Raw genomic sequence first — 11,348 nt, 5'->3', positions numbered from 1 at the left:
AATCGCTTATTAAGGAAGGATCGGTTCTGTGTGTAGCAAGCAATGGCGATAGCGTCAGCCCAGAAATACAGAGGTATGCAAAAGCGAGCATGCTTCGGGCTACTTCAAAAAAGGATCGGTTGCGTATTCCAACTACATCGTTTTGCTGTGGAGTATAGTGTGACAACCCAAAATTTATTCTGTCACTATAACCCACTTCCGTTAATAAAATTAATTTTTATTGAAGTTTTCTATTAAACTTTTCAGCTAAGCAAATCAATAAAGCAATACAATAACACGAAATACCCTCGATTTCCTTCAGAAAGTTTCAAGTTCACGACCAAGTCAGGTTACGGCCATTAAATCGGGTACGACCATAAACTCCGTTTGATGTCGGTATTGGGTGGATCCCACCCTGGCCGTAAACTCAACCCTATATAATGGTTGAGTGGACTTCATTCCAACCTTTTTCACAATCTAGGAACTTTCTCTCTCTACTCTCTCTCTATAAATCGGGTTCGATCGAAAAACGCCCCTTCAAGCTTCACAACAGTAAGTAAACCCTCCTAGCTTATTGTTTTTCTCAGTATACTTGTAAATTCGTGGATTAATCACCCAAGAACCCCAAGATCAAGAGTTTACGGTTTGGGAACATCCCAAAACCGTAAACACCCTAAAAGGGGGTTTTGATGCCCCAAAACCCTTCCAATGCTTGGCTAATGACCTAGAAACTTGCGTGAATGATCTTAGAACCCCAAAGCATGGAATGAGAGGAGTAAAACTGAGTTTACGGTTGGGGCATATCTCAAAACCGTAAACAACTTCTAAGAGTGTTAAAATTCCCTTAACACCTTCCATGACTTGTATAAGTGACTAGAACTTTGTATGCTTACCCTAGAAGCACCAAATCATGCAAGAAAGTGGAAAACATGAGTTTACGGCCGTAAACTCATGTGTTTACGACCGTAAAATCACCAAGGAAGCATTCAAAAACCATAAACACCCCAAGGAGGGTCCTTTGGAGCCCCAATCACTTCTTAAGCCTTTGAATCAACCCTAGGACCCTTCTTTGTGAAGCATAAGACCTTGAAGCACACAAACACACCATAGCCATGAGTTTACAGCCGTAAACTCATGGGGGATATGGTCTTGAAACCATAAACACCCCTAAGAGCTTCCATTTGGAGAGTAAACTCCATAATGAGGCCATACATTCCTTAGATGCAACCCGTATCACCCCTAACACTTGAAATAAAGTGTTTTCATGCATTAGAATGTATTTACTTGCTTAATTAGTTATTTAATGACTAATTAGACACAAATATGTATCACTTCATGTTACATAGGATCCTCACATATGTTCAAGTCCTCAAGTGACACCTAGCATCCTATACCGTCCGTTAATTCGAATCACCCTCGTCAGGTGAGTTCATACCCTATACTTTTCTGAGTTTTTCATGTTTTCAGGGGGGAATACAAGCAAAAGTACAAGGGAATTTGTACTACATACCTATTATTTCGTATGAAATACTTACATGTTTAGTATGCTTTTAACACAGAAAACCGTTTTACCAACCGATTAAGAAATTAACTTGTAGAGTTATTTTTCAAATCTAAAATAAGGAAACTTGTGAATGTCATCATAAAATGTTATATTTTATATTTTACAAAGGATTCATGCCATTCATAAAACAGGATTTTCCATATTATTACTTGTAAACTCATTATTCTTAAGATTGGAGACACGTCCTTGGTAACACTCCACCGGAATACGCGAGTGTAAGACTAACCCTGTAACCAGAATCTCTTGGAGGGAGAACGTGACTACTGTGTATAGATCTATATGGGACTGAATAGCCCGCACCTTGGTGCTAGCTATAGTGGGACCGACAGGTCTACGGGTGAGAAAGTCATAAAATGATACTGGCCTCGTTACGTGCCATATCCAGTTTATTGTATGGTTATGGAACTCGCAACTTAGATAATGGGGATTTAATTTTAGTAATAATGAATCTAGTGAACTAACCTCAAAGTAATAACTGTTTTGATTACTAAAGGGTATCAGTAATACCTTTAGGAATTAGTTCACTACCTACTTATTAGTTTTATGTGTGTATTAAAACTAATGTATCTCATCGAGAGTAACCGAGTTTTCGTGGAAACTTCACCTAACGATGCAAGTATGGTAGATACTTGTACACTTCATTCCGGATCGATAACCAACAATTAACTTTTAAGAAAAATATAGGTTTTTCCTGCGATAACTTAACTTTTCATTAACAGGTTGTTTAACAAATGGATAACCAAACTTCTTTTATAAGAAAATATGGGATTTTCTTGGGAAACAACTTTTCATAAAATCAAAGGAACATTTTCTTTCATCAGAAATCAACCGCTTATGAACTCACCAGCTTTATGCTGATATTTCTAAAACTGCTTGTATTCTCAGGTCCACGTTAGACAGGTACCTCGCTTACTTTTGGAGAAGACGGAGCATATAGAAGTCTCGTCTTTACTTTTTGCATAAACTGATGTACTTAATATATGTTAATTTACTTTCAAACAAATGTAAATATTCTTATGTAATGTAATGGTTGTTTTTACTATTCTTACTATGTACAATGGTTGTGATACTTTACATGACGTCCTCGCCCCGGACGTTTCCGCCGTTGTTTTGCTGACGGTTCGGGGGTGTGACAGATTGATATCAGAGCTTTTGTTTATAGTGAACTAAGTATACCGAACCTTACATGGTATATAACTATAAACACTAAGGGGCTGAAGCGTGAACTAAAAGTATACTTTAAAATACAAGTATTTTACAAAAAGTATACAAGAATACCTAAATGTTAGAAATAGTAACCATGAGTAGAACAAAACAAAAGTAATTGTGTGTTGGGCGCTGCTGTTAAACCTTGACAGTTATGTAGTCATGTTTAGGGTCAATATAGCATGATCAACTATATTCATTCGAGACACGGCCAACATGTGGTTGGGAGTGACTGTGGTGTACATCAAGCCTAAAACTTACCAAATATCCAAACAACAAATCATCGTCGCAACAAAACGTAAAATACTATAGCAGTATTTTCCAAAGTCAAATTTGTTGTAAAGGTCCACATCCAAGTGTTGCTATTCATTCCCTTTAGCGGTAATTCTCTTGCATTGGTAGTTTTCCTATATAGTATCGCATAGTAGAACACTCTATTTGCCATAATGAGATATCTCTTGCTTCATATCTGTTGATTCAATCCAGAGGACTTACCATCCTCTCTTTCCTGATCATTTTAGATAAAGATGCCTCCAAGGAAAAGACCCAGGTCAAAGAACAACAATCCTCTGCCACCACCTCCTCCTCAATTCGATCCTGTCATGTTTCAAGCAGCTGTTAATGCCGCAGTGGCAGCTGCAATGTCACAGATGAACCCCGGCGTCTCTGGCAGGCCAGGAGGTGGTACTCATCCCCAAAACTAGGAAGGTGGTCAGGGGCACCAGAAGGAGTGTTCCTATAAAGACTTCATGAATGTGAAACCCATGTCTTTCAATGGCACTGGAGGTGTTATTGCCCTAACTCGTTAGTTCGAGAAGATCGATTCTATCTTCGAAATTTGTTCCTGTTCGGAAGCTAACAAGGTGAAGTTCGCCGCCTGCACTTTCACCGACAAAGCATTGACTTGGTGGAATGGGCGAGCCAAATCCTTAACCCATCCAGTAGCAAATGCTATGGGTTGGGAGAGCTTGAAGGAGCTCATACTTGCCGAGTACTACCCGCAGGGAGAAATGCAGAAACTGGAACACGAACTCTGGAACCTAAAGATGAGGGGTTCCGATATCGCTTCCTACACTTCTAGGTTTGAAGACTTAGCACTCCTTTGTCCGGTAATGGTCACCCCGGAAAGCAAAAAGATTGAAAGATTCATTTGGGGGCTGACCCAGCCAACAAAAGGAAATGTCTTGGCTGCTAGGCCAAACACCTTCGACAGTGCTAAGTGCGTGGTGCAGACTCTGATCGATCATGGAATCGATCTCGATGAAGTGACCACCATTCCTGAACCGGCTAAAGGGAGTGGTGAGAAAAGAAAATTCTGGAAACAGAAGAAAGGTCAGTCTTCGCAGGAACCCTCAAAGAAACAGCAAACTGTGGCAGTCCACGCTGCTACTACTCCTATCGCTACTCCTGCCACTCAAGCACCTGCCTGTAGATATGCTGGTACCTTTCCTCGGTACGACAAGTGCAACTACCATTATCTCACTTCTAACCCATGTAGTGAGATGCTCTGCAACAACTGTGGCAAAAAGGGCCACACTGCTCAAAAACGCAGAACACCAGCCCAACCAACCAATCAAGCTTCCGGAGCAGGTGTCGGTCAAGCTTGTTATGGTTGTGGTGAGGTCGGGCATTACAAGAGAAACAGCCCCAAAGCAACAACGACTAACATCACTGGGAGAGTTCTAACAATGGGGCAAGAGGAGGCTGTCGCCGTTCCCACCGTTGTCACGGGTATGTTCCTTCTTGACAACTCAAATGCATGCATCCTTTTTGATTCAGGTACGGAAAGAAGTTTTGTTAGCCATTCATGCAAGCATCTTCTTAAACATAATCCTTAACCGCTAAATGAAACATTTACCGTCAACATGGCTAACGGTGAGAAAGAGAACGCTAACGATATATTCATAGGCTACACCCTTACCCTCAATGACCATTCTTTCCCCATCGACCTTATGCCAGTCTCTATAAAAAGCTTTGATGTTATCATTGGCATAGATTGGTTGAGCCCCAATCATGCTGATATCCTTTGTTACAAAAAATCTATCCGTCTCAGTCTTCCCTCTGGCCAGACCCTCATGATCTACGGTGATAAACTTACTTCCAACCTTCACATCATTTCATGCATCAAAGCCCAAAAGCTTCTGCGAAAGGAGTGCCATGCATTCCTAGCCCATATGATAAATGAGAAACAAGAAGTTAAAGACCTCGAGAGCATCCCCGAAGTCTGCAACTTTCCTGATGTCTTTCCCGAAGAGTTCCTGGGAATCCCTCCCGAACACCAAGTTGAGTTTCGCAACGACCTAATCCCCGGAGCTACCCCCGTAGCCAAGTCTCCATACCATTTAGCACCAGCAGAAATGCAGGAGTTATCCAGTCAGCTTAATGACCTACTTAGCAAAGGGTTCATTAGACCGAGTTCCTCACCCTGGGGAGCCCCAGTGTAATTTGTGAAGAAGAAAGATGGATCCTTTCGGATGTGTATAGACTACCGCGAATTGAACAAGCTGACCGTCAAAAACCGTTATCCTCTTCCTCGAATAGACGACCTTTGCGACCAACTTTAAGGAGCCAGTTACTTCTTGAAAATAGACCTCAGGGTACCATCAACTACGAGTTCATGAGAGCGATGTCTCCAAGACAACATTCAGGACTCGCTACGGTCACTACGAGTTCTTAGTGATGCCTTTCGGTCTAACCATCGCACTGACGGTGTTCATGGACCTGATGAACCGGGTGTGTCATCCTTTTCTTGACAAGTTCGTTATTGTGTTCATTGATGATATACTTTTCTATTCCAGAAGCAAGGAAGATCACAAACAACACTTGAGGTTAGTGTTGGAAACACTTAGATCAGAGAAGCTGTACGCAAAATTCTCCAAGTGCAAATTCTGGATTCGGAAGGTAACTTTCCTAGGTCACGTGGTAAGTGAGGATGGTGTACATGTGGACCCTTCCAAAATCAAGGCGATAGAGAATTGGTCGGCACCGAAGACACCCACAAAAATCCGTCAATTCTTGGGCCTTGCCGGCTATTATCGTAGATTCATCCATAATTTTTTTAGAATTGCCAAACCCTTAACTACTCTGACACAGAAAGGTGTACCCTTTTGTTGGAGTGAAAAACAAGACGCTGCATTCCAAACGTTGAAGCGAGCCTTGTGTAGCGCACCTATCATGTCCCTGCCCGAAGGGACGGATGATTTCGTTGTCTACTGCGATCACTACTAGAAAAAAGGCCTTTTACGACGCGCAAAACACGAAGCTCTTTGATTTATGTTACGCATTAGAGAGCGACATTAAAAAAGTGTCACCTCTTCAAAAATTTTAAGGATTTAGGTCGCGCATTACTGAGTGCGCTTAAATTAGTGTCTCATGTAAAAATATTAAAAACACGGAGGGCACCTATAATAAAACGGGCGTCCTCTACAAATGTCGCTTTATAATTTTAATAAACGCGCGTTTCTGGGACTCCTTGATAGGTAAGGGGGGAAACTAAATCCCCCAAAATTTTGAACACCCGCTTCCTCTTCCTCTCTACTCTCTACACCGGCCAAAATCGACTTCATTCTCTCCCTTCTTTCTCTCTGCAAACCCCTTCCTCTCCGATCGACTTTGACTTCCTTCTATGTCCAAACCCTAATCAAACATAACACATTTGAAATAGTAATATCTTCTTTCACAAAATAGAAGATTGATCGAAGAATGATTTTCTTTTGATGAATCGGACATCACCAACAACAATAGCTTCCATCACAATTTGTGTTTGCTTTCAGACTCCACCGTTACAACATCGCACCACAACACCAGCCCTGAGCCACCACCACACTGCCTTCGCAACAGCCCAGAACCACCACTATACCACCACTGTTGCCTATTTCATCTGCGTAGTAGGCCTATTTCAAAGGTAATTCTTCCTTTTTCAACCATAGTTACCTGTTTCATGTCCTACTGGTCCTTCTTTTTGGACGATTTTTTGTGCCTTTTTATCCTCTCTCATATATTTTCATGGAATTGTTAATATTTTATGATATAAGTACCTGATTTTTTTATGCACACTAGGTGTTTGACTAAATGTTTAAACCAAAAGGGGATTGTCCAAAGATTAATGAACAAGGTTCAAAGCAACCTGCCACAGTGACAACCTCACAGGTAAATAAAAATTTATGTATTCCTATTAGATTCAATTTACTATTATTATACATACACATGAGTAGTAATCAGCCAATTGTGTTTTGATAATGATAAAAAAATCAATTTAGTGTTTAGGAGTTGCAATTTAATTTATGTAATAGGAATTGAATCTCATTTACTTACAATTTCTAAACTGATTTGATTCCCTTTACTATCTCAATATGAGAATCCAGCAATACGGTCACAACTGTGATCTGTTACTGTAGAGTTGCTAACTAAAACATGTGTCCAAACTCTAGAAGGTCACACACACAATGTTTCTGCTGTATGTTTCCATCCCGAGCTTCCAATAATTATGACAGGTTCAGAAGATGGTACTGTCCGTATATGGCATTCAACCACTTACAGGTGAGCTCTTGTTTTTTTTACCTTTAAGGGTGTGTTTGTTTTGTAGATTCTAAAAGAATCAGAATGCTAGATTCCATTCCATGGTGTGTTTCATTTCCAAATGGATGGAATTCAATTTTTTTTGGATTCCTTCAAATTCCATGTTTGATGGATGGAAGGAATTCAATTTCTTTCTTCATTTCCTATCAAAAGACCAAAATACCCTCGTTATACATATGTTAAAAATGTAAACTTTTTGACTTTATGCCACTCTTTTTTTTATTCAGACTTGAGAACACCTTGAACTATTGACTTGAAAGGGTTTGGGCTATTGGATACATGAAAGGTTCACGTCGGTAACTTTGTATAGCACTTTTTGTTTTTTGTTTTGTGGGTCTTGAATCTTGATGCTTCTTCATTCATCTAGATTTATTTTAATTACTGTTTTTACAGAATTTTTATTGGCTATGATGAAGGAACCATAATGGTGAAAATTGGACGTGAAGAGCTTGTAGCCAGCATGGACTATAGTGGAAAAATTATATGGGCTAAACATAATGAAATTCAAACTATTAACATCAAGAGTGTGGGAGTTGATCATGAGGTTTGGACTTTAAAGCCCATATACATGTTATGTTATGTTAACAATGAAATGGGAAAAAAAATCTAATTTTTGTTCAGGTTTCTGATGGAGAGAGGCTGCCTTTAGCAGTTAAAGAACTGGGAACATGTGATCTTTATCCACAAGTGAGTTATGCTTGTTCCTACCTTCCTTTAAACTGAAAATAGTCAACCATATGGACTTTGACTTTTCTATTTTTCCACAGAGCTTGAAGCACAACCCAAATAGGAGGTATGTTGTTGTCTGTGGTGATGGTGAATACATCATATACACAGCTTTGGCATGAAGTACTGGTTGGTAAAACATTCGTGGGGTGCTAGAAAGTATCACCCGAAAAACGATGGGCCAACGGTAATATCGGTTGTTATATTGACTATTTTGCCCTTATTGTTTTTTATGGATCTGATTTATTTTTTTTACAATTACAGGTTTCATTTTTTAGTGATGATGAAGAGACTACCAGCACACCAAAAGCAGATGCTCCTTTTATTCCAAGGGAGAATCCAAGAGCTCTGGTTATTCGCCCTCTTAAACAATGCCCTGGCAAATCATCTGCTGAAAAATTAAAAAACGCATCTTCTCCAGCACAAACAAACGGTAAACTAATTTTCTGCTGCTACCTTAAAAATAAAAATAATCATTTTTTATCTCATTTTTTTTATTTGAATTCAGGTGATTACACTGGGTTTGCTTCTTCCCCTCCTTTAAATGGTCGCTCTACGGAAAACGGTAACAGTAAGATCATTTCTTTTACTGCAATTTGAATATTTGGAACTCAATTCCATACTAATATCAAAATCTTTGATTACAGGAAACCATTCTAAAAACGGAACCCTAAAGGAACAAACACCAATCAAAACCCCCCAAAAACAAAACGGAGGATGTGATGGTGGCGAGATGGAAGATGGATTTGAGTTTATCGTTAAAAACAAAGGCATCAACACCGAGGTGGCTTACCCATATCAGGCAACAGATGGAACCTGCAACACCAAGGAAGAAGCTGTCCATGCTACCACCATTACTGGGTATGAAAAAGTGCCAGCCAACAGTGAATCCGCATTGTTACAGGCAGTCGCTAATCAACCCGTATCAGTTGCCATTGATGCCAGTGGCATGGGTTTCCAGTTCTATTCAGGTGGCGTGTTTACTGGGGACTTTGGAACTGATCTTGACCATGGTGTTACAAGCTTGTTGAATCAAATGGAGTTATATGTGGTTTTGTATATACCTGCAATCTTAGGCTTGGATAGTCTACAAGGAATCATGCTGGATCAAGGCAGCTGTATTGATACCTGTTGTACTTTTTGCAGGAAGGTAATTAAACTTTATTATTATTATTATTACTATTACTATTAATTACAAGTGTAACATGTTTTAAGTAAGTTTTCATTCCTTCTACAGCCCTATTACAAATGATACGTGGCTCTGCAGTTCTTTAAGTTGTCACCAGAAGAATCATCAAAGGATCCATTATATCTTTTGAGGGAGATGTCCAATAACGATAACAAAAACTAAAATCAAGTAAAAATGTTTGCTAAAATGCTTGTAATTTTATTATATATTTGGCTTATATAGGGATGCCATGGGATACAAAAGGGGACATTTTGTTTTAATTGCAAAAATAATCATTTCTGCACTAGGCTACTTGATGCTGGGAACTTTTATTTATGTGCTTATCGTTGATGGATCTACATTCAATGCCAATGTATTATCAAGGTACCATTTAAAATTTCCCTTTTATTTAATTTATGTAAAAAAGTGTAAGAGTAAATGCTCATACATAGTTGTAAATGCTCACAGGTGCATGATAGCAACAACAACCGATTTCTATTTTTGTATTGTCATTGTAGCAGTAAGTCTTTGTTTATTATATACTTTCCAACTATAGTGAAAAGGACATTTTTCGACTTTTGTTATAAAAATAATGTTTGATTGCTTCTTTTGATCAGGTGTGGATTGCATATAAGGAATCAAGGTGGATAAGTACTTTCTTTTGGATACTTTCACTTCTATCTTTTTGGAGGGTAAGCATATATAGAAACTAGCTCACTTTCCTTTTTTCACTCTCTTAAGTATATAACTATATGTGGGATGTTGTTTAGATTTACAACTGAAGGAATCATGGTATATTTCCAGGACCCTGAAATCATTTACATTGTCTTATTTTCTCAAAATATTAATTGTTTATGTTGCTTCCAAATACAAGGTATGAAAACTGCAACGGTGGGATGATGCCCTTAAAGCATACACTGCAAAATCTGCTCAAGCAACAAGTCAACGTCTTATCTTGGATGCTACACTAGGTATTATTCAAATATACCATGCCACGGTGTTATAGTATTTATATTATTATCATTTCAAGGTAATTAATTAAAATATTTGTTAATTCTTATGACGAATGAGGAGTCAGTGACAGATGGGTATATATTATATAATCAAAACACTATAATTATAAATATATTTTTTTTTTACTATAAATAAATTATTTGAGTTAAAATGGCATGAATGATTTCAGGTAAATGGGGATGGTAATTTTGAAAATGGCTCCCATATATGTGAACAATATCCATTTTCAGTAAATGAGAAGGTTGTTATTTTTATTTATTTCACTTTTGTTTTCTATGTGAAGATATACTGACAAAAAATACATTACATGACATGATATGTTGGTTGAGTAGCGTTACGTGTTCTAATGGGTGGTGTTAGATGGAATTGTGATGATATACTCTCTAGTTTATATGATCAAAGATTGTCATTGAGAATATCATTGTTGATAGCTTTACAGATAATACTTACCATTTGAATGCGGGTATTCTTGTCATTGTGTTTGTCATTGTTGATATTAGGTAAGTCATATTGTAGTGTATTTATTCCAAATCCCAAATTCTTTGGATGGAGAAAAGGGTAATTTCGTCTTTTACAACTAACATTCCAAGTTTGATTCTTCTAATAATTGTATTAACATATTAATTTTTTGACTTTTATTTGATCAGGTCACAAGAATTATCGGAGCAGGGGTTCAATATTAGTCTTAAAGAAGTATGAAAGGCAAGATTCAACTCTACTTAGTTGGAATTTGATGTTTATCATCTTTGTGTATATCTTTTTAGTTTCTATAGCATTACATTGCATAAGGTGTCCCTTAATAGCAATTTAGTATTATGTTATATAGTTATGGAAAACCTCTTAATAACAATGTACAATTAGATCCCCTTAATATAAATGTATTACAATTTTTTGACATGATGTTTTTGGTATATATTTGTTTACATATGGAACGATTATTTGTATGACATTAAATTTATGCAATGGATTCTATTTTTGTATATGATATTTTATTATCTATTATTAAACATTAAATACAAATTTAATTTGAAAATAAGCAAATCTATAAATAATATTTTTTTTAACATTTAAAATTATGATACGCAAAAATGTGTGTCATCTTCATTTATGACA

Source organism: Lactuca sativa, chromosome 2 (assembly GCF_002870075.4).
Source record: "Lactuca sativa cultivar Salinas chromosome 2, Lsat_Salinas_v11, whole genome shotgun sequence".
NCBI lineage: Eukaryota > Viridiplantae > Streptophyta > Magnoliopsida > Asterales > Asteraceae > Lactuca > Lactuca sativa.
This window is presented reverse-complemented; position numbering follows the sequence as displayed.